Source organism: Chlorocebus sabaeus, chromosome 26 (genome assembly GCF_047675955.1).
Source record: "Chlorocebus sabaeus isolate Y175 chromosome 26, mChlSab1.0.hap1, whole genome shotgun sequence".
Taxonomy (NCBI): domain Eukaryota; kingdom Metazoa; phylum Chordata; class Mammalia; order Primates; family Cercopithecidae; genus Chlorocebus; species Chlorocebus sabaeus.
In genome coordinates, this window is record NC_132929.1 from 3,203,039 (window position 1) to 3,225,882 (window position 22,844).

General features: G+C 46.8%; 1 long non-coding RNA gene across 1 annotated transcript in view; it reads left to right on the top strand.

Moving 5' to 3' along the window:
- The first annotated feature begins 19,162 nt into the window (after positions 1-19,162).
- The window catches only part of LOC140710417 (uncharacterized), a 40,926-nt gene continuing 37,244 nt past the window's right edge, over positions 19,163-22,844 (top strand). The window contains exon 1 of the long non-coding RNA XR_012091382.1: positions 19,163-19,364. This is a non-coding gene — a long non-coding RNA (uncharacterized lncRNA). The remainder of the gene's footprint in view (positions 19,365-22,844) is intronic.

Below are 22,844 nucleotides of genomic sequence, written 5' to 3' on the forward strand. Positions count from 1 at the left end.
ATTCAAATGAGGGCCTGGGACTTGTGTTTACACTTTCAGAATCCCTACGTGTGCCTGAAAAATATCCTTTGTGCTCAGCAGTTCGTTAGTCTCAGCACTTTAAGGTATCATTCCATGTTTCTCTGGAATCTCTGGTTGCTGATCAGCTATAGTGCTTGGAAGACCACCAGCTGCCCGCCTGCTTCCTTTCCTCAATCTGTCACTTATCGCAGTGACTCTTAAGATTTTCCCATTGTTTTTGAAGTTCAGAAAATTTACTGCAATATAGCTAGGTATGAATTTGTTCTCATGTATTCTGGAGTCAGTGGAGGGACAGTGCAGGTGGAGGGGGTGGAGTCGGTGGAGGGACAGTGATGGTGGAGGGACAGTGATGGAGGAGGTGGTGGGGTCAGTGGAGGGACAGTGATGGAGGAGGTGGTGGGGTCAGTGGAGGGACACTGACGGTGGAGGGACAGTGATGGAGGAGGTGGTGGAGTCGGTGGAGGGACAGTGATGGTGGAGGGACAGTGATGGTGGAGGGACAGTAATGGTGGAGGGACAGTGATGGAGGAGGGAGAGTGATGGTGGAGGGGGAGGGGTCGGTGGAGGGACAGTGATGGAGGAGGTGGTGGGGTCGGTGGAGGGACACTGATGGTGGAGGGACAGTGATGGAGGAGGTGGTGGAGTCGGTGGAGGGACAGTGATGGTGGAGGGACAGTGATGGTGGAGGGGGTGGGGTAGGTGGAGGGACAGTGATGGTGGAGGGACAGTGATGGAGGAGGGACAGTGATGGTGGAGGGGGTGGAGTCGGTGGAGGGACAGTGATGGTGGAGGGACAGTGATGGTGGAGGGACAGTGATGGTGGAGGGGGTGGAGTCGGTGGAGGGACAGTGATGGTGGAGGGACAGTGATGGTGGAGGGACAGTGATGGAGGAGGGACAGTGATGGTGGAGGGGGTGGGGTCGGTGGAGGGACAGTGATGGTGGAGGGACACTGATGGTGCAGGGACAGTGATGGAGGAGGGACAGTGCACGTGGAGGTGGTGGAGTCGGTGGAGGGACAGTGATGGTGGAGGGACAGTGAAGGTGGAGGGACAGTGATGGTGGAGGGGGTGGGGTGGGTGGAGGGACAGTGATGGTGGAGGAACAGTGATGGAGGAGGGACAGTGATGGTGGAGGGGGTGGGGTCGGTGGAGGGACAGTGATGGTGCAGGGACAGTGATGGTGGAGGGACAGTGATGGAGGAGGGACAGTGATAGAGGAGGGACAGTGCAGGTGGAGGTGGTGGAGTCGGTGGAGGGACAGCGATGGTGGAGGGGGTGGAGTCGGTGGAGGGACAGTGATGGAGGAGGGACAGTGCAGGTGGAGGGGGTGGGGTCGGTGGAGGGACAGTGAAGGAGGAGGTGGTGGGGTCGGTGGAGGGACACTGATGGTGGAGGGACAGTGATGGAGGAGGTGGTGGAGTCGGTGGAGGGACAGTGATGGAGGAGGGACAGTGATGGTGGAGGGTGTGGGGTCGGTGGAGGGACAGTGATGGTGGAGGGACAGTGATGGAGGAGGGACAGTGATGGTGGAGGGGGTGGAGTCGGTGGAGGGACAGTGATGGTGGAGGGACAGTGATGGTGGAGGGACAGTGATGGAGGAGGGACAGTGATGGTGGAGGGACAGTGATGGAGGAGGGACAGTGATGGTGGAGGGACAGTGATGGAGGAGGGACAGTGATGGTGGAGGGGGTGGGGTCGCTGGAGGGACAGTGATGGTGGAGGGACAGTGATGGTGGAGGGACAGTGCAGGTGGAGGTGGTGGAGTCGGTGGAGGGACAGTGATGGTGGAGGGACAGTGATGGTTGAGGGACAGTGATGGTGGAGGGACAGTGATGGAGGAGGGACAGTGATGGTGGAGGGGGTGGGGTCGGTGGAGGGACAGTGATGGTGGAGGGACAGTGATGGTGGAGGGACAGTGATGGAGGAGGGACAGTGCAGGTGGAGGGGGTGGAGTCGGTGGAGGGACAGTGATGGTGGAGGGACAGTGATGGTGGAGGTGGTGGAGTCGGTGGAGGGACAGTGATGGTGGAGGGACAGTGATGGTGGAGGGACAGTGATGGTGGAGGGGGTGGAGTCGGTGGAGGGACAGTGATGGAGGAGGGACAGTGATGGTGAAGGGGGTGGGGTCGGTGGAGGGACAGTGATGGAGGAGGGACAGTGATGGAGGAGAGACAGTGCAGGTGGAGGTGGTGGAGTCGGTGGAGGGACAGTGATGGAGGAGGGACAGTGATGGTGGAGGGACAGTGATGGTGGAGGGGGTGGAGTCGGTGGAGGGACAGTGATGGTGGAGGGACGGTGATGGTGGAGGGGGTGGAGTCGGTGGAGGGACAGTGATGGTGGAGGGACAGTGATGGTGGAGGGACAGTGCAGGTGGAGGTGGTGGAGTCGGTGGAGGGACAGTGATGGTGGAGGGGGTGGGGTCGGTGGAGGGACAGTGATGGTGGAGGGACAGTGATGGTGGAGGGACAGTGATGTTGGAGGGGGTGGAATCGGTGGAGGGACAGTGATGGTGGAGGGACAGTGATGGTGGAGGTGGTGGAGTCGGTGGAGGGACAGTGATGGTGGAGGGACAGTGATGGTGGAGGGACAGTGATGTTGGAGGGGGTGGAATCGGTGGAGGGACAGTGATGGTGGAGGGACAGTGATGGAGGAGGGACAGTGCAGGTGGAGGTGGTGGAGTCGGTGGAGGGACAGTGATGGTGGAGGGACAGTGATGGTGGAGGGACAGTGATGGTGGAGGGGGTGGGGTCGGTGGAGGGACAGTGATGGTGGAGGGACAGTGATGGAGGAGGGACAATGATGGTGGAGGGGGTGGGGTCGGTGGAGGGACAGTGATGGTGAAGGGACAGTGATGGTGGAGGGACAGTGATGGAGGAGGGACAGTGCAGGTGGAGTCGCTGGAGGGACAGTGATGGAGGAGGGACAGTGCAGGTGGAGGGGGTGGAGTCGGTGGAGGGACAGTGATGGTGGAGGGACAGTGATGGTGGAGGTGGTGGAGTCGGTGGAGAGACAGTGATGGTGGAGGGACAGTGATGGTGGAGGGACAGTGATGGTGGAGGGGGTGGAGTCGGTGGAGGGACAGTGATGGAGGAGGGACAGTGATGGTGGAGGGGTGGGGTCGGTGGAGGGACAGTGATGGAGGAGGGACAGTGATGGTGGAGGGACAGTGATGGTGGAGGGACAGTGATGGTGGAGGTGGTAGAGTCGGTGGAGGGACAGTGATGGTGTATGGACAGTGATGGTGGAGGGACGGTGATGGTGGAGGGGGTGGAGTCGGTGGAGGGACAGTGATGGTGGAGGGACAGTGCAGGTGGAGGTGGTGGAGTCGGTGGAGGGACAGTGATGGTGGAGGGGGTGGGGTCGGTGGAGGGACAGCGATGGTGGAGGGACAGTGATGGTGGAGGGACAGTGATGGTGGAGGGGGTGGAGTCGGTGGAGGGACAGTGATGGAGGAGGGACAGTGATGGTGAAGGAGGTGGGGTCGGTGGAGGGACAGTGATGGTGGAGGGACAGTGATGGAGGAGGGACAGTGATGGAGGAGGGACAGTGCAGGTGGAGGTGGTGGAGTCGGTGGAGGGACAGTGATGGTGGAGGGACAGTGATGGTGGAGGGACAGTGATGGTGGAGGGGGTGGGGTCGGTGGAGGGACAGTGATGGTGGAGGGACAGTGATGGAGGAGGGACAATGATGGTGGAGGGGGTGGGGTCGGTGGAGGGACAGTGATGGTGGAGGGACAGTGATGGTGGAGGGACAGTGATGGAGGAGGGGCAGTGCAGGTGGAGTCGCTGGAGGGACAGTGATGGAGGAGGGACAGTGCAAGTGGAGGGGGTGGAGTCGGTGGAGGGACAGTGATGGTGGAGGGACAGTGATGGTGGAGGTGGTGGAGTCGGTGGAGGGACAGTGATGGTGGAGGGACAGTGATGGTGGAGGGACAGTGATGGTGGAGGGGGTGGGGTCGGTGGAGGGACAGTGATGGTGGAGGGACAGTGATGGAGGAGGGACAATGATGGTGGAGGGGGTGGGGTCGGTGGAGGGACAGTGATGGTGGAGGGACAGTGATGGTGGAGGGACAGTGATGGAGGAGGGGCAGTGCAGGTGGAGTCGCTGGAGGGACAGTGATGGAGGAGGGACAGTGCAGGTGGAGGGGGTGGAGTCGGTGGAGGGACAGTGATGGTGGAGGGACAGTGATGGTGGAGGTGGTGGAGTCGGTGGAGGGACAGTGATGGTGGAGGGACAGTGATGGTGGAGGGACAGTGATGGTGGAGGGGGTGGAGTCGGTGGAGGGACAGTGATGGAGGAGGGACAATGATGGTGGAGGGGTGGGGTCGGTGGAGGGACAGTGATGGAGGAGGGACAGTGATGGTGGAGGGACAGTGATGGTGGAGGGACAGTGATGGTGGAGGTGGTGGAGTCGGTGGAGGGACAGTGATGGTGTATGGACAGTGATGGTGGAGGGACGGTGATGGTGGAGGGGGTGGAGTCGGTGGAGGGACAGTGATGGTGGAGGGACAGTGATGGAGGAGGAGGGGTTGGAGTCGGTGGAGGGACAGTGATGGAGGAGGTGGTGGGGTCGGTGGAGGGACACTGATGGTGGAGGGACAGTGATGGAGGAGGAGGGGTTGGAGTTGGTGGAGGGACAGTGATGGAGGAGGGACAGTGATAGTGGAGGGGTTAGAGTCGGTGGAGGGACAGTGATGGTGGAGGGACGGTGATGGAGGAGGTGGTGGGGTCGGTGGAGGGACAGTGATGGTGGAGGGGGTGGGGTCGGTGGAGGGACAGTGATGGTGGAGGGACAGTGATGGTGGAGGGGGTGGGGTCGGTGGAGGGACAGTGATGGTGGAGGGACAGTGATGGTGGAGGGACAGTGATGGTGGAGGGGGTGGGGTCGGTGGAGGGACAGTGATGGTGGAGGGACAGTGATTGTGGAGGGACAGTGATGGTGGAGGGACAGTGATGGAGGAGGTGGTGGGGTCGGTGGAGGAACAGTGATGGTGGAGGGACAGTGATGGTGGTGGGACAGTGATGGTGGAGGGACAGTGATGGTGGAGGGGGTGGGGTCGTTGGAGGGACAGTGATTGTGGAGGGACAGTGATGGTGGAGGGGGTGGGGTCGGTGGAGGGACAGTGATGGTGGAGGGACAGTGATGGTGCAGGGACAGTTATGGTGGAAGGACAGTGATGGTGGAGGGGGTGGGGTCGGTGGTGGGACAGTGATGGTGGAGGGACAGTGATGGTGGAGGGACAGTGATGGTGGAAGGTGTGGGGTCAGTGGAGGGACAGTGATGGTGGAGGGACAGTGATGGTGGAGGGACAGTGATGGTGGAGTCGTTGGAGGGACAGTGATGGTGGAGGGACAGTGATGGTGGAGGGACAGTGATGGTAGAGGGGGTGGGGTCGGTGGAGGGACAGTGATGGTGGAGGGACAGTGATGGTGGAGGGACAGTGATGGGTGGAGTCGTTGGAGGGACAGTGATGGTGGAGGGACAGTGATTGTGGAGGGACAGTGATGGTGGAGGGACAGTGATGGTGGAGGGGGTGGGGTCGGTGGAGGGACAGTGATGGTGGAGGGACAGTGATGGTGGAGGGACAGTGATGGTGGAGTCGTTGGAGGGACAGTGATGGTGGAGGGACAGTGATGGTGGAGGGACTGTGATGGTGGAGTCGTTGGAGGGACAGTGATGGTGGAGGGACAGTGATGGTGGAGGGACAGTGATGGTGGAGAGGGTGGGGTCGGTGGTGGGACAGTGATGGTGGAGGGACAGTGATGGTGGAGGGGGTGGAGTCGGTGGAGGGACAGTGATGGTGGAGGGACAGTGATGGTGGAGGGACAGTGATGGTGGAGAGGGTGGGGTCGGTGGTGGGACAGTGATGGTGGAGGGACAGTGATGGTGGAGGGGGTGGAGTCGGTGGAGGGACAGTGATGGTGGAGGGTCAGTGATGGTGGAGCGACAGTGATGGTGGAGGGGGTGGGGTCGGTGGAGGGTCAGTGATGGTGGAGGGACAGTTATGGTGGAGGGACAGTGATGGTGGAGGGGGTGGAGTCGGTGGAGGGACAGTGATGGTGGAGGGACAGTGATGGAGGAGGGACAGTGATGGTGGAGGGGGTGGGGTCCGTGGAGGGACAGTGATGGTGGAAGGACGGTGATGGAGGAGGTGGTGGGGTCGGTGGAGGGACAGTGATGGTGGAGGGACAGTGATGGAGGAGGTGGTGGAGTCGGTGGAGGGACAGTGATGGAGGAGGGGGTGGAGTCAGTGGAGGGACAGCGATGGTGGATTCGGTGCGTGGCCAGCAGGGGTAGCAGTGTGGTTGGTGGAGGTGAAACCTGTGAACCTGTGACAGAGCAGACCCAAGGCCCTCCTCTGCATTCCCTGCGCTCCAGAGTGTGGATGTTCACAGAACACAGCCTCCACTGAAGACGAGCTCCCAGGGAAAACAACTGTGAGCAGAAAACACAAAAGGGAGTTTGCATCCAAAGGCCCAGACTGAAGATCTGAAAGAGACCTTGGACAGAGAGGAGAGAGATCATCTAGAGAAACATCCCAAAAATAATGCATACCATCCCTCTGATGGTTGAAACACACTTAGTTCTGTCCCTCCACTGACCCCACCCCCTCCTCCATCACTGTCCCTCCACCGACCCCACCCCCTCCTCCATCACTGTCCCTCCACCGACCCCACCCCCTCCTCCATCACTGTCCCTCCACCGACCCTACCCCCTCCACCATCACTGTCCCTCCACCGACTCCACCACCTCCACCTCCACAATGTCCACCTCCACAACCCCTACCACCACCACCACCTCCAATACCAGCACTTTCACCAACCTCTCGACCACCAGTACTATCACCTCCACTGTCACCACCATTCAAATATTTCCACTTGTGCAATTGCAAAGAAAACCTGAAATTCGGCAAGTTGTGTGATGCAGGAAACCTCTTCATACCTGTTGGGAAGGGGTGTCACCACCAAGGTGGTACGAGGTTAGAAGCAGATGGAAATCAGATGACAACAGGGGGAAGGCCACAGTCCGAAGCAGTGACAACACAAACATCAGCGAGGCCAGGGGCAAAGCAGGGTGCCCTCTAGGGGCTTTTGTTTCAGGGGTGAGGCTCGGGGGTGCAAGGCCAGCAATACTTGATATACTCTCGATTGCACAAAAAGAAAAATGGATGAAGATACATGTTTCCACAAGGTTTTGAAATAGGGCGTTCAAGGGTTATGCTGTTGTCATAGTTTCAGCTAAAGAAAATGGAATAGATGCCAAACGCCCCTGTAAGCTACAGTGAAATGTAAAGCACCAAGGCTAGGTTTACTGAGTGATTTTGAAACCAGTTCTGCCAGCAGGAATCCTCTACCCTTCTCTAAGCCATGAATCATGGCAACAGAAATGTGTAGGCAGTGAAATGTTCAGGCCTAATCAGCATCAGACTCGAGAATCGTGAGCCCAGTAGTCGGTCACCACAGGCAACAGTCAAAACAAAATGTCTGTCTCTTAGAAACACACTCGGTGAGGATCACAAACCAGGTGGGCTGCTTTTTCCTTTTTGATGAGAATTGCACAAACTAGTATTGATCAGAATTCTTAGATGTGTAGGCTTCTTCCAATCAATACTGCAAATGGGGGTACATGTCTATGTAGAGTTGCATGTTTTATGCATCCCAACTATCAATAATAAATAAAAATGTAAATCAATCAGAAGAAAGACAGGAGGATCTTCCGAACCTCTCTATGCAAATGGCCTGCAACATTGATCAACGAGTACACGGTCAAAAATTACAAGAAGCGAGTATGATGAAATGTGACAGGGAGTTAATAAAAACAGGATGTCGCTTTCCTGGATTTTGGTTTTGTTTTTTTTTCAGCTTCTAAACATTTGTAATTTGTTGAGATTTGTTTTCTCATTCTAAAAAATATTCTCCAGTGTACTTAATTTTGTATTTGTAGCCTTCTATTCTTTTGTTAATGAGGATCACAAAAACTGTGGGAGCTTCACGCTTCCCAAAACTTGGATCCGCCCTACATAAAACACTATAGCGACATGTGGTATTAAATTATACATTTTCAAATAAAGGAAGGAAGTTACCGCTCAAAGGAGGATTATGCTGAGTGAGACCTCGGCCAAAACACTGCCAGCCTTCTGGGCCGATAGGTAGACACTGGCCTTTAGCCTGCAGCAGAAAAAACCTGCGTCCCAGGTATTGCTGTGTGGTAGGATACATCTTTCATATTACACAGCCATCAGGGCAGTTGCATATGGGATACGTTATTGTTATATTAATTCTTCGCACCCAGCCATGCACACACCAAGCTATGGTACAGTTCTACTGAATGTTTTAATTAGAAATGGACAGTTAGCTTATTTTCCTGGAAAATCAGCACTTTTTAAAAAGGAAGACTTTTTAAAAAGGAAGTTACATTTAAATGGATAAAATGATTTAACATATAAAAGGTGGGGGGTACACAGACATTTTTCAATTTCTCTTCATTTATTAATTTCTCTTAACAAACATTCTTTTCCATATTGCCGCCAGAGCTAGAACCACTTAACAATCTCCTGTATCAATTTTCCATGTACGCAATGGTGAGCAGACCTGTGACAGTCCTACTTAAAAAGGACAAAAGCGATGATGAGTTAGCCCCAACCTAATCAACGTAGGATCAAAACTGGAACTCCAAGGAACCACAGGAGCCCCCACAGTGAACGCACTTCCTTTTCCATAAAGACACTCCAGTGCCTTTCCCACATCTAATTCCACAAAGGAAGTACTTTTTGAGCCCTTACTCAGTGCCAGGCACTGAGCTGTCAGTAGGTAATCAGGAGTGAGCAAGGAGTCCAGCCTCAGGAAGAGCTGGGTCCAGGCGGAAGCAATGTTGCCCCTGAGTCATGCAGAAGCAGCTTCCGACAGCACTGCTTGGCCGAGATGGCGCAGCCCTCACACACATCATATGAAAAAGGACTGAATTAAACCAGATTATCTTTAAGGATCCTGTTAAGAGCCAATGGTCTATTACTTTTTCCTAACATAAGTTTTGGCTGTATGTTGTCTGTTTAAATAGCTGTATATGTATATCACAATTTGTTGGAAAAATATAGCTAGCACATCAAACCAATGAATTCAAAGGTAGTATATACTCCTTTTTGAAAGAAATTCAACGATTTAAATGAAAGACTTCAGTAATAATGGGTGGACATTGTGTGGCACACAGGTCCGGCAGTCACACAGGTGGGATAGGAATGGCTGAGTCATGGGAAATAAAACTGAAGTTGGCCTGGGTCTACTGGGGTGATTTTTTTTTTTAATCTTTTAAGTTTACACACAAGAAAATCCATGTTTGGGGGTTCCAGTTCAATGAGTTTCTGAAAGTGCATAGATAATTGTAGCTACCACTGAAGATATTTTTTTAATTCTTTTTTTTTTTTTTTTTTTTGAGATAGAGTTTTGCTCTATTGCCCAAGTTGTGGGCTCACTGCAACCTCTGCCTCCCGGGTTCAAGTGATTCTCCTGCCTCAGCCTCCTGAGTAGCTGGGATTACAGGCACTTACCACCACACCCAGCTAATTTTTGTGAGAAGAGATGGGGTTTCACCATGTTGGCCAGGCTGGTCTCAAATTCCTGACCTCAAGTGATCTGCCCTCCTCTGCCTCCCAAAATGCTGGGATTACAGGTGTGAGCCACCGTGCCTGACAAGATACAGAAAAATTCTCATACCTCAAAGATTCTCCTCAATATGTAAACTGACCCTCATGTTTAAACTGACCAAATATTGCACTGACCCTCAATATTTAAACCCTCATCTTACCTCTAACTCCTGAAACCACTAATCTGTTCTCTATTTCTGTATTTTTCCCTTTCTCAACATCATATAAATAAAATAGTATAGTTTGTAGCATTTTGAAACTGCCTTTTTAGTTAGCATAATGCATTTTAAGACTCATCTGTGTTATTCAAAGTATCAGGAGTTCACTCCTTTTTTATTGGTGAATAATATTCCATTGTCTGGATGTACCACAGTTTGTTCAGTCAGCAACACATTGAAAGACATTTAAATTGCTTCCACTTAGGGGTGATTATGGATAAGATAGCTACAAATATCCACAAACAAGTTTTTCTATAAACACAACTTTTTATTTCTCTAGGATAAATATCTAGAGGTAGGATTTCTGGAGTCATTAAGTGTATGTTTAACTTAAAACACTTATTGGACTTTATTTTTCAGAGCAGTTTCAGGTTCACAGCAAAATTGAGCAGAAGGTACAGAGATCCCATAGAGCCCCTGCCTGAACACACACACACAGCCTCCCCCATCATCAACATCCCCTACCAGACCAGCACATTTGTTACAATTGATGAACCTACATTGACATATCACAGTCACCCAAAGTCCATAGTTCACATAAGGGTATATTCTTGATGTTGCATGTGTTTAAATGTTTAAGAAAATTCCAAAATCTTTTCCAGACTATACCATTTTGCATTCTCACCAGCAGGTTACTGTGGTACCATATCCTCACCAGCACTTGGTGTTGTCAGTATTTTTAATCCAGTCTAACAGGTACTTGATACCTTATTGCAGTTTCATCTGCAACTCCTAATGACCAATGATTTTGAGCATTTTTCATGTGTTTAAAAATTTTTTGACTTTGTCTTTTTGTTCCAGAATTCTATCCAGGATCCCACATTGTATTGATTTGTTATTTCATCTGTTCTATTATAGTCTGTAGCAGTTCCTCAGTTCTTTCTGGTTTACCTTAATCATTTGGTTAAGTTGGTGCCTGCTATTTTTTTCCACTGTAAAGTTACTATCTTTCCTTTTATAACTGGTAAGTGTATTGAGGGAGATACTTTGAGACTATACAGATCTTCAAAGTTTCTTCTCAATGTATGTGACTAATTTTAGCATTTATTGGTGGATCTTGCATACATTTAATTTTATGGTGTTTGCCTAACAGTGATTCTCTATTTCCCTTCTTCTGTCTACATTAATTATTTGCAAATTCTACTGTGAGGAAGAGCTACCTCTTCTCTCTGATTTATTTATTTGACTATATATAACGGCATGGACTCATGAATATTTATCTTATTCTATGGCTCAGTTCACAAAAAAGAATATTAGTAATTTTTATGAATAAATATTTTATTTTTTCACTATTATAATCAATAGTTTTTGGGGTACAGGTGGTTTTTGGTTACATGGATGAGTTCTTTAGTGGTGAATTCTGAAATTTTAGTGCACCTGTCACCTGAGCAGTGTACACTGTACCCAATATGTTGTCTTTTATGCCTCACCGTCTTCCCTACCTCTTCCCACCTCGGAATTCCCAGAGTCCATTATATCGCTTTGTATGTTTCTGCATCCTCATAGCTTAGCTCCCACTTATAAGTAAGAACATAACGGTATTTGGTTTTCCATTCCTGAGTTACTTCATTTAGAACAATGGCCTCCAGCTCCATCCAAGTTGCTGCAAAAGACATTATTTTGTTCCTTTTTATGGCTGAGTTGTGTTCCATGGTGTATATATACCACATTTTCTTTATCCATTCTTTGATCAATGGGCACTTAAATTGGTCCTATATCCTTGCACTTGTGAATTGTTCTGCTATAAGGATACGGTCCCATATCTGCAATTGTCAATTGTTCTGCTTTTTTGACTTTTTAATTGTGGCCATTCTTGAAGGAGTAAGGTGGTTTCTCATTGTGGTTTTAATTTGCATTTCTCTAATGATTAGTGCTGTTGAGTATTTCTTCATATGTTCGTTGGCTGTTTGTATATCTTCTTTTGAGAAACGTCTGTTCATGTCCTTTGCCCACTTTTTGATGCAATTATTTGTTTTTTCCTGCTGATTTGCTTCAGTTCCTCCTAGATTCTGGACACTAGTTCTTTGTCAGATGCATAATCTGAATATTTTCTTGGATGACAACACTATACTATATAATACAACAATAATACTACACTGCATAATACAATAATTACAATACAATGCAATACATCTACACATCACAATATAATAAAAGGAAAATTTAGTAAAAACAAACAAATAATAGAAAGAATTTTCTACTTGGAAATTTAAAAAGCCAGGAGTCAACTTGAAGGAGTCTCCAGTTGTCCATACTGGAACAATCTACACAATTACATAAATAATGGTAACACTGGATTTTAACTCATAGAATAAAATAAATAGTCATGAGCATATACTGATGTAAATAAGTAATCAAAGAAGTAGATGGGGAAGAAGAGACCATTCTTCTTCATAATTGTATTCTAATTAATAAATGTAGACATAAGGAGGGAAATGAAGAATCCTGAACCTTTTTTCACTAAGTTTTTAAGAAATATTGCTCCATTATTGCCTTGCCTTGTGCACTGGTTTTGCTGCTGGTCTAACTCTTTCATTTTATAGAATTATTTGTACTTTCACCCTGTAGATTATAAGAAAAAAAAAAAAGAATTTCATCTTCATCTTTGAAATCTAATAGTTTTATTAGGAACTGCCTCAGAGTTGATCATTCTTGGTTAATTTTCCCAGGTAGCCAGTCAGTCCTTTCAATATGTAGATTTGGGTCTTTTTCTAATTTGGGAAACATTTCTTGGATTATAATTTTAAATATTAGTTCTGCTGTGTTGACATGTTTTTCTTCTTCAGGGACTTCAGTAATAGAAATATTATTCCTTCTTAGCCTATCTTACATTTCCCCTACTTTTTCTCCCACTCTTTCCTTCCTTCCTTCCTTCTTTCCCTTTCTTTCTTCTTTCTCTCTTTCTCTTTTCTTTCTTTCTTTTTCTTCCTTCCTTCCTTCCCTCCCTCCCTTTCTTTCTCTCTTTCTTTCTTTCTTCCTTCCTTCCATTCTTTTTCCCTTCCTTCCTTCCTTCCTTCCTTCCTTTCTTCTTTCCCTTTCTTTCTTCTTTCTCTCTTTCTCTTTTCTTTCTTTCTTTTTCTTTCCTCCTTCCTTCCTTCCCTCCCTCCCTTTCTTTCTTTCTCTCTCTTTCTTTCTTCCTTCCTTCCTTCCATTCTTTTTCCTTCCTTCCTTCCTTCCTTTCTTTCTTTCTTTCTTTCTTTCTTTCTTTCTTTCTTTCTTTCTTTCTTTCTTTCTTTCTTTCTTTCTTTCTTTCTTTCTTTCTCTTTCCTTCCTTCCTTCCCTCCTTCCTTCCTTCCTTCCTTCCTTCCTTCCTTCCTTCCTTCCTTCCTTCCTTCCTTCTTTCTTTCTTTTCTTTCTTCCTCTAGCTCTGTCACCCAGGGTGGAGTGCAGCGGCACAATCTCAGCTCACTGCAACCTCCACCTCCTGGGTTCAAGTGATTCTCCCACCTCAGCCTCCTGAGTAGCTGGGATTACATGCTCCTGCCACCATGCTCGGCTAATTTTTGTATTTTCAGTAGAGACAGTGTTTCGCAATGTTGGCCAGGCTGGTCTTGAACTCGTGACCTCAAATGATCCACCCACCTCAGCCTCCCAAAGTGCTGGGATTACAGGTGTGAGCCACTGTGGCTGGCCCTCTTTATACCATTTTCATTCTGCTAGCTGCCTTCCTGCCTTTCTCTGATGCCCCTTTTTAAAATCTGCATTTGATTCTATTCTCCTTTAGGCATTCTGTAATTTAATTTTTATTTATGAGACAATTTTGTCTTTTTCTTCCATTTCCTTCTGAATTCAATCAACTTTTATAAACTTTCTCCTTGTTTATTATCCATTTCTGTTTCTAGTTTTTGAGTTTCTATTCCAAAGTGTTTTATCATATCCTAAAATACTTGAGTACACACAATTCTGTTTGAAATGTAGATTTACAGTTTTCTTCTTCTTTATGATTATTTTTTGAGGACAGATTTGTGTAAAAGTTCATTTCATGACTTTCTGCAAATCAAGTTCTCTGTGGATTTAATTTTTTTCTTGTTCATTTCAACGATCTTGAGGTGTTTTAAATGATTCCTGGTTTAATGGTACTTTTTCTGTCTAGCAAAGGTCAGATGATTTATAATAGGGTTTTGTTTTTGTTTCTTTGTTTCAGTGATGGTGGAGGGTTTGTGGTGCTTCTGTCTGGAAGAACCTAACTCTTCCCCTTTACTTCTTTTCCTCATCACTGCCCAACTGATGGAAGATGCTTTTTCCTTCTCTTTTTCCTTTACTCTCCCTCCAGATGTTGTGCTTTTGGAAGGCTGTCTCCTAAATCATGCATGCTCCATTAAATGGAGTCTATCCCTTTTAATCAAGAGTCTGGTCCATTAAATGGTGGATACGTTGGAACTTCTTTCCTGCAGTCGGCTCTGATCTGTCCAGTTTCTTTTTTATGTATTTTTGGATTTAGAGTGATTTTAATTCCCCTGGTATCTCTCCACCTCTGGAGCACCCCCTGCTTGCAACCCTCCTTTGTCTCCCTAGCTTACTTTGTCCATCTGACCAAATTCCACATGGTTCCTGATACTAAAATGTAGAGACTGTGGCTGTTTGTTTCTCCTCCAGCAGCTCATGCAGTTTTATGCCGAAAGTTCAGTAGAGGGCTTTTAAAAAGTCTCTTTTTAATGGAGGTGGCCTCTAAAATTTCTTGGTTCCAAAACAATAGGCATTCCTTCCATATCTCTACTAGTTCTATCATAAGAAAATTATAAACAGCTGAAAACATTGTCCCTTTAGAGCTTACAGAAACATGCGGTGTCATGCGTCTGGTGACTCTAAAGGAACAATGTTTTCTAAAGGGAAAAAGTAAATGAGAAACTACGTTGGGTTCTGGAGAGTTCTGTCTCAATAGAAAGTGAAGAAGATTATTTCACCTTCTGTTTGGCCTAGACCTTAAGTTGGAAGAGTCACTAAGAATATCAGAGACCATTCATTTGCACAGAAATTTAAAAAATCTTCACTAGACTTTTCTAAGAACTGAGATCCTGGTAGTTTCCTGTCCAATGTCCTAAGTCTCGGCTTATGCAGAGTTGAAAAGACTGAAGTGGGAGAAAAATATTTGTTATGACTGAAAGTTTTTAGTAACATCCTCCAGTCCTTCCTTTGGGGTCCCCTGGCCATAATACAACACTGAAATGCGATAGAATGAAAGGTAAGTTTTTGCTTCAAACTCATTTCCTACCAAACCTTCTACTTTGAATTGTCATGAACAAGTCCCACCTCTTTATTCATTCCATTTTTTAAAAACACTTAAATCTATACTTCTAAAATAAGATTTAGGACAAAAATAAACTAGGAAGCAACTCAGGAATAGAGAGTTTTAAAAGCTATTACTGGCCCAAGTAGATGGAATTGAATCTTTCACAGTCTGAAAAGCTGTTAGAATCACAGATAATTTCATCAACTTTATCCTGGGAGATGAAGCTGGCAGCTTCCTACCATCCTCTGTAGCTATTTTCTGGAACTTCTTGATTTCTTGAAGAACAAGGAGACAAAGAAAGGAAACGTGGTTAAAGACACTGGCATTTTAGACGTAGGCCAGAACTCATTGAAATTTGATGGAAAGTGTAGGTGGAAAGATACATGACATGACCAGCGACTAGAAGAGCTGTCTGTGATTGTAAAATTTTTTTGAAAGATGGAAACTAAATTTTATTCAGGAGTCACCATGTTCCAGGCACTGTGTAAGCCTTTACCTGTGAAGCCTTGACTCTTTCCTCCCCCTGAAGAAACAAACTCACAGAAATATCTTGACATATGGAATGGCTGGTGGACCATTTCCCACGTGTCTATTGAATTTTGGCATTGTTTTCAAGCAGAGGGACCAACTTTCTTTGTTGGGAACAATCCATCCTTTCAAGGGAAGTTTAGCCTTGTAAGGCAGAGATAGGGCAATTGGGTTTATTGTCCAATATAATAAAAATACCTCCAGGCGAAGGTCATGCAAGCTTACTGCCTGATATCAATGTTTTGAGTTCCCTAAGCTACTCTACTGTAACTTGAACACTGAAGGTAGAGTCACTGCCTTGCCCTCCTGCGGTTCCCGGGGGGAAGGGGGGCTTAGAGAACTGAGTGACTCCTGCTCCTGTGGGTCCTGCTGTGTTCTGGCCCAGGAATCATGGGTCTTCTTCCTAGCATTCGTGAAACTGCAGCAGACTAATCTGTTAGTTTGCAACTATGGTAAATTGTTAGACCCCTTAACAATCCTTTACACTAGTATCATTCCCATTTTATTGATAAGAAAACAGAGGCCAACAAAGCTAAACCATGGTGAGGTTAAAAAATGACACCAAAGATTTTTACCTCCAAAGCCACCAAATGCTGCCTCCTCTTAGTAGTGGGATTAAGGGTGATTTTTATTTTCATTTTTACAATTTTCATTACTGTCTAATTTTGGCAATAAGCATATCGCTTTTTTATTAATTTCTGATTTTGAGATCATTGTAAACTCACATTAACTTGTTAAGAAGTAATACAGAGAGATCCTATGTACCACTACCCCAATGCCCCACAATGGTAGTAGCATTTTGCAAAGCTACACTACAACCACTTCATACCCATTAGGATGCCAATTATCAAAAAAAACAAAGGCAGATGTTGGTGAGGATGCGGAGATATTGGGACATTTGTGCACTGCTAGTGAGAGTGAAAAATAGTGCTGCTGCTGTGAAGCAAAGCATGACAGTTCCTCAAAACTACAGTGCAATATCATGACCAGAATACTGGCATCAATACGGCCAAGATACAGAATATTTCTGTCACCACAAGGTTCCTTCATGGTGACTTTTACCTGCAACCAACACTTTCCCCTCACCTATACCTCTCCTTAACTCCTGGCAAACACTCATGTCGTCTCAATTTCTGTACTTTTTCAAGAATATTATACATATATAACATATGATATGTATTCTTTTGGGATTGGCCTTTCTTGCTCTGCATACTTTTCTAGAGATTCAGCTAGGCTTTTCAGCAGAGCAACAGTCTATTCCTTCTTACTGCAGAGTAGCATTCCATGGCAGGGATGTACCAGTTTGTTGAACCGTTCACCTGTTGAAGGACATCTGAGCTGTTTCATTTTATTTGACTGCTACAAAGAAAGCTGCTGTAAACATTGGGGCACAGGTTTTTATATAGAACATGTTTTCATTCCACATGCGTAAATGCTCAGGAGTGTAATTGCTGAGTGTCATGGTAGCTACAGGTTTGGTTTTTGAAGAAACTGCCCAAATGTTTTCTTTAGAGGCTGTGCTATTTCACGTCACCATCAGCTAAATGTAAGAGATCGGGTTGCTGCATCCTGACATCCTTACCAGCATTCGGCACTTTCCTTCTTTCTAACAGCCCTTCTGTTAAGTGTGTGGCAATATTTCACTGTGGTTTTAGTTTGCATTTTCCTAATGGCTAACGATGCTGAACACCTTTCATAGGCTGTTTGCCATTTGAATATACTCCCCGATGAAATGTTTGTCTCTTCCCTATTTTCATATTTAATTCTTGTTGTTTTCTGTTGAGTTCAGAGTTCTTTATATATTTTACATAGGAGTCCTTTGTCAGATATGTGGTTTGAAAATGTTTTCTTTAGGTCTGTAGCTTGTTTTTCCATTTTCTTCACAAAGTGTGTTGTAGAAAAGAAAAAGTTTTCAAATTTAATAAAGCCCAGTTTACAAACTTTTTAAAAAATAGATCTTGCTTTTGGTGTCTAGTCTAAGAACTCTTGCCTAGTCTTAGATCACAAACATTTTCCCCTGTTCTAAAAAAGTTGTGTAGATTTATGTCTATGCTCCATTTTGAATTTGTTTTTAGATAATGTACAAGACTTAGGCTAAGGTTCATTTTTGCCTATGAATGTTAAATTTAGCCTTTATAATTGTTTTATAATTGTCTTGTCAAGAATTGATTCAAAGGAGTCTGAAAAATTAAGAACAACGCTATAAGCAAAAGGTCAAGAATTGGGAGCAAAGAGACTGAGATCATATAAAAATGCATAGAGGTGGCCGGACATGGTGGCTCACGCCTGTAATCCCAGCAGTGTAGGGAGGCCGAGGTGGGTGGATCACCTGAGGTCGGGAGTTTGAGACCAGGCTAACCAACGTGCAGAAACCCAGTCTCTACCAAAAATACAAAATTAGCCGGGCGTGGTGGCGCATGCCTGTAATCCCAGCTACTCGGGAGACTGAGGCAGGAGAATCACTTGAACCTCGGAGGCAGAGGTTGTGGTGAGCTGAGATCGTGCCATTGCACTCCAGCCTGGGCAACGAGAGTGAAACTCCATCTCAAAAACAAACAAAAACAAAAATGTATAGAGGGTAGACCTGTAGCATTACTAGAGATAGTTCTGAGTTTCCCATAAACTCAATGTAAAAACAGAACTGTGATCTTTGTCTCCAACATAATGACAAAATTGTTAATAAGAAGTGGCACAAACATCCTTGGTCTTGAGGATTAAGAAAATGAGAAAAGTCCTCATGAAAAGAACTCTGTACAATGAAGTAAACCACATCTTCATCAACATGCTACAACTAGGGTAACCCTATGATCTAAAAATCAGCCAAAACTGAGTACCTTTGAGGGTGAACAAGGCACTATCAATAAAAATGCTGGGACAAAGGTATAAACTCAAACTGTCCCCAGAAAGCTAGGGCTGGATTCACTTTTTAACAGTAACAGTAACTCCAACATAGGGCTGTTACACATCCTAAACCTCAGAGTAGGCCTCCCTCAAAACCTAAACGCAGCTGGGCGTGAGCGTTCAGTGGCAGGGGAATGCTGTATGCACTGCATGCCATTCTCATGCTGGAAATCAATTTCAGAATAGAAAATTAGAGAATATTTTTCTTTTGTGCATGATATTCCTACCTCTGACTTGAAGTTCAGCCACTACCTTATAAAACACATACTTGGGACAAAGTTCTTGTCTGTGCTGAATGACCCATTGTCCATTAGCAGGTACCGTGGGTGAAGCCCATTAATTACAATCCCTGAGAGTCAACTCATCCATTTGGGGTATGACATGAGTCCTTATAAGTCAAAGTGATGTGTTCTCAATTTCTAATCCAATAACTCACTATGTCTTACAATGTATAGGGTCTTAATACATTAAATGTGAAGGGTGGACTCAGACAGTGTTGGTGAATTTCAATGAAAAAATATCAAGAGTGACACATCTGAGCTAGTTTCTGAATGCCAGGTCCTCATTCAGAAGGTTGGCGGGCAACAACATCACCTAACCATCTACTCTATTTTAATTATTTCAAGAGATCGCACAGAACTCTTGATATTGAAGAGTCAACCATGTTCAAGGAAGAAGAGATCACCCCATGAAAACCTTCCAGCTTGTGTTACAATCGGATGCCTCTAAGATGGAAAAAAAAGGCACACAGAGATCTTCCCTACTCAGGCTCTGGTCAAATCTTTCTCCACTTAATGGAGCATGGCTTCCAACTGCACCTGGAGGTGAGCAAGGGTAGGGGGCAGAGGGGAAACGGATAAATGTGGTTGAAGGGAGCATGGAATTACATCAATGGGGCTTCTAGAGTGTTAGGCGCTAGGCCATGTGAAAGAGAAGTTATTCTGACACTCGTTAAAATAGCGAGGAAGACTTCATTTAAGTCTATTGTCAATGGGAGAGAGCTTGAACTCATCGACTCTGCGTACAGCAGGGGCAGGTAGGGACAATGAGCAGAGGGAAGGAGCAGATGGAAAATTCATACCAGAAACTTAGTTAGGCATCAAGGGTACAGGGATTCTCGTTAAACTGACAACAGGATTTCTGGTCAGCACTGGGCTAGGCAGATCAAAGATAGGACCAAGGATAAGGTTCATTCAAAAAAATAAATAAATAAAAGTGGGGGTGCAGCGTGCTCAGAGGAGCCTCGCCAAAGTTTGGTTAAGGTTAAGGTCCTTGCTCGCCTTAAGCAAGTATTCAAACAATTCAAAAGTACTACCGAGACAGTATATTTTCCCATTGACTGGCATGTCGTGGATGGCTCTCCACCCTCCTGCATGACCTCACAGGCAGAACGTGTAACCTGTAGCAAACCAGTGACTTCCATCACCCTCCCCACTCACAGGCAAACTGCCCTATCCAGGCCATCCTCAGGCACAACTCCCTCCCCGTGCTGAGCGCCATCTCCCAGGCTCTGCTGCTGAAGTTTCCCCATGTCACAGTGCACACATGTGCTGTCCCTGGCCAGCCGGACATCACAGCTCCCTTATGTCACCCCAAGGCAGCTTCTGGCCAGGTCTCCCTGCTTTTTCAGCAGATTCACCTCCCCTGAGGGATTTTTTGTTATTGTTTTTTGAGTTTTTTGTTTTTTAGAAAGTCTTTCTCTGTGGAGAGAGGCAAAACTAAGAAATGTCTAGTTAAGTCCTATGCCCATGTTTTAACCAGATGATTTGTTTTCTTGCTATTGAGTCTTAGGAGTTGCTTAGATATTTTGGAAATTAACTGCTTGTCAGGTATATGGTTTGCAAATATTTTCTTCTATGCTGCAGGTTGCCTTTACACTCTGTTGTCTCCCTTGCTGTGCAGAAGATTTTCAGTTTGATATACCTAATTACAAGGAGCCATGTCCTGGTCCTGTGTCTCCTAGGTCGGGTCTCCCACACGTGTTTCACTCTCTGGCTTCCTTTCTCCATTGCTACCAAACACGAGGCTAGGCCAGTTACTCATCCTTCCAGGGTCCCAGGCATGGAGGGAGAGCAACGATACTGTGAGGATGACGGCAAGCTTGGAGTATGAGGAAGAAGGTGGGACAGGGCATACTGGTTTCTCCTTATAAATCTTTTCCTCATATAAAGTCCTTAAGGAAAACTACCATTTGTACTCAAAAGAAAGAACCACTCACCCCCTAAGCACTCTTCACTTTCCCATCCTATAAGATGTATCAGAGCTAATGCATCACATGAAGAAAAGAAATCTAATGAGCTTCGTAGGCATTTACTGAGCCAAAGTCACTATCATGACTGTCACCTGCCAGAGCAGGGCAGAGCCGTCCACAAGAGGCAGAAAAGCATGTGCAGGCCCTGAGCTCGAGCACCATGATGGCACGTGGGGACAGCCTCAGTGAGGGAGGGGAGCAGAGCCCTTGGTCCCCTCGGATCACACAGGAGACAAATGGCATGCATGGGGGGAGCGCACAGGGAGGACACTGGCTAGAGTACCCAGTCGATCTGGATTCCACACTTTCCAAGACAGGTTTCATCCACTCTTACAGGAACAAAGATGCATTTTGACAACATGCTAGCATTAATAAGGTGGGAATCTGAAGGTGGACTGCAAGTCAACTTCCTCTATTGTCATCTAAGGCTCTGAATAAAATATGTACTGCAGACATCTGATTCCAATTTAATTATCTTTTCCAACAAAGGCAGCTTGGGTTTGACAGGCAACAGGAAAGGCAAGTTAATCGCAGGCATCTGCTGATTAGCATACTCTTCCCACAATTACCTCGCGGCTGCCATTCGCAGCTGTGCCCGCCTCACAGGCGCGGCAACAAGGGCTCAGGAGGGGGCTCAGCTCCAGGGTGGGAGCAGTGAGAATGGCCCACTCCACTGTCATCTTGAGGTCCATGGCAATGCGTAGGTGCCCACATACCTCTGTCTGGCAACAGTCCTCCAAGAGAAGGCTGTTCCCACGTGCCAGTGTAGCCAGAGGGTGAGAACTTGTCTTCATCTCCACCCTATTTGCAGTACCCTAGGAACAAAGAAAGCCAGTAGCACCAGCCACCTCTGCACTACGTACGATCTTTCACTTAGAAATAGATCACCCCACAGCTCTTCAACCCTCTTCTTGCTAGATCTTTTGGTGAAAACACACACACACACACACACACACACACACCACCCTCCCACCTTGGGCCTTTGCTTACACTGTGCTCCTGAAGCTACTTTCTTCTCACATGCAAATGTCTGCTTCTACCTACCCACCAATGCCAATTCAAGCAGGTCCTCTGTGATCTCTGGCTTTCATCCTGCAAGCTGGAAGTAATCTGTCAGTCTTACAAACTCCATCCCCTTGGCGACTCTTCTTTCTTCTCCTACAATCGCTTTCTAATGTGCATGTTTAATTGTCGGTTGTGGAGTGTGTTTCCAAAGATTTCCACAATGATATCTCCCATCCCCCAGGCTCTTTCGCAAGGGCCTTGACCCTCCCTCCACAAGAGGCAGAGGTGTTTGTTTCCTCTCCCCTTGAATCAGACCTGACCTTGTGATTGCTTTCACCGATCAAGGCAGCAGAAGTGATGTCCTTAAATTTCCAGGTTTGGAAAGTAAGAAAGAATGCAGCTTCTGCTTGTATGCTCCTGGAGAAGTCAGCTGCTATGTAAGAAGGCCAATACCTAAGACCACCATACTGTAAGAAAGCCCATGTTGGTCTCACGGGGAGGCCACATGGAGACTGAAATGCCGGATCAGACCCTGTGTACCAGCCACCCAGCAGAAGCACCAGGTTCATGAGTAAAATGATCCTTCTTGGACATTCCAGTGCAGGCAGATACTACTTGGAATGAAGATGAGTGGTTTTCACCAAGCACTGCCCAAATGGCAGAATCATGAGCAAATAAATGATTGCTGTTGTATTAAGCTGCTGAGTTTGGGAGTGGCTTGCAATGCAGCCATGGATAGCCAAAGTATTTGCCTTGATTAGCTAAGAGTGTGGGCGGTCTTGGGTGTCAGCTGGCCAGGGTCAATGTCCTGGATCAGCCACTTACTAGCACTGAGACCTCGAGTAAGGGCCCAAATAAACACAATGGCAGTGTGTTGTTTGATTTCTTCGTTCAGCCAGCGTGTTTCAGAGCCTTCTCTGGTCCTGGGCTGTGCGCAATGGTTTGCATTTGACACAGATGAATATGACCACTCAGAAGATCCCAGACTTCTCCCACAATCTTAGGGTTCCTGGGCAGAACCCAAACCTCTTCATGAATCACACTGCCT